Genomic DNA, 1667 nt, shown 5'->3' on the forward strand with positions numbered 1-1667 from the left:
ACGGTCTCATCACGTGCCTCTTCTTCACCTTCACCTTCCCCTTCACCTTCCCCTTCACCTTTAGCATCCTCCATGAAAGTATCACCGAAATGAGCAAGATAGCTTTCATCGATGAAATCATCCCCTTCTTCATCTTCTTCCATTATAACCCCTCTTTCTCCATGCTTGGTCCAACAATTATAGCTTGGCATGAAACCGTGCCGAAGCAGGTGCAGGTGAACTTCTCTTGAGGAAGAGTAACCCTTCTGATTCTTACATTCAACACATGGACAGATAACAAAACCCTTCTGCTTGTTCGCATTAGACTACAAGGAAATCTTTCAAACCCGTAGTGAACTCGCGGGAGAGTCGGTTACCGTACATCCATTGCCGATTCATCTGCATTATTATAATATAAAATATATAATTAACCATCATGCATTTGTTAAACTAACTAGCTATAAACAATAGAAATTAAACAATGAACAACATACATGCATATTTTATCAATGACACACATGCATGAAAGGTTCAAGTTGCTAACCGCGATCGAGGAGGAAAAAATAAATGAGGAACCTCAAGTGTGGCTCCAACACTTCATATCATGTTTGTTTCACCCTCTTGGGGCATTTCATCAAACACCTTGTGTGCATAAGAGGAACCAAAAGCAAACCTACACCCCCTTGTGAAGCTTGTGAAGAGAAGTGGCACCAAATGGCTAAGTGAGCGTGCTGAACTGGTATATATAGGGGAGGAGCTTTAGTCGCGGTTGGCCTGGCCAACCGCGACTAAAGGCCTTTGGGCACCTTTAGTCGCGGTTGGCCTGGCCAACCGCGACTAAAGCCCATCACGTGCACCAGCTGGCCACCGAGCGCCCTGGGCCCAGGCCTTTGGTCGCGGTTCGTCTGCCGAACCGCGACTAAAGACTTCATTAGTCGCGGTTCCTACAGTTTCGCGACTAATGGGGCTGGACGGAAGCCTCTTTTTCTACCAGTGAGGCCTGCCACCCACTGACAAAATCCAGATCCTCAGGCCCAAAAGGATGCCCAGGATAGCGGCCTGCCTGTTGCTCGTCCGCTGAAAATTCGCACTCATGGTGTGATGCCTATCACTTGCATCCTTATTGTACAAATGTTCTATGAATAACATGTATTGCGAAAATTGGCATGTCAAAGCGTCTGTAGTCCAACGGTTAGGATAATTGCCTTCCAAGCAATAGACCTGGGTTTGACTCCCGGCAGACGCATTTTTACGGTTAGGAAAAGGACTATAGATGGAAATGACACTAATGGCGCACCAGACATGTGTTGCGCCATTAGTGTCCAAATACTAATGGCGCACCACATCTACGGTGCGCCATTAGTAACAATTTTTTTTTCAAAACTACTAATGACCCGCCGTGGGAGTGGTGCGCCATTACGAAATGACACTAATGGCGCACCAGACATGTGGTGCACCATTAGTGTCCAAATACTAATGGCGCACCACATCTATGGTGCGCCATTAGTAACAATTTGTTTTTCAAAACTACTAATGACACGCCGTGGGAGTGGTGCGCCATTACGAAATGACACTAATGGCGCACCAGACATGTGGTGCGTCATTAGTGTCCAAATACTAATGGCGCACCACATCTACGATGCGCCATTAGTAACAATTTTTTTTTCAAATACTAATGGCGCACCACT

The 1667-nt window shown here is 46.1% G+C and overlaps 1 non-coding gene across 1 annotated transcript; it reads left to right on the top strand.

The window, feature by feature from the left end:
• The first annotated feature begins 1153 nt into the window (after positions 1-1153).
• TRNAG-UCC lies at positions 1154-1225 on the top strand. Its single transcript has one exon. It is a non-coding gene; the product is annotated as a tRNA-Gly (tRNA).
• Positions 1226-1667: the final 442 nt, after the last annotated feature.

Source organism: Triticum dicoccoides, chromosome 7A (assembly GCF_002162155.2).
Source record: "Triticum dicoccoides isolate Atlit2015 ecotype Zavitan chromosome 7A, WEW_v2.0, whole genome shotgun sequence".
Lineage (NCBI taxonomy): Eukaryota > Viridiplantae > Streptophyta > Magnoliopsida > Poales > Poaceae > Triticum > Triticum dicoccoides.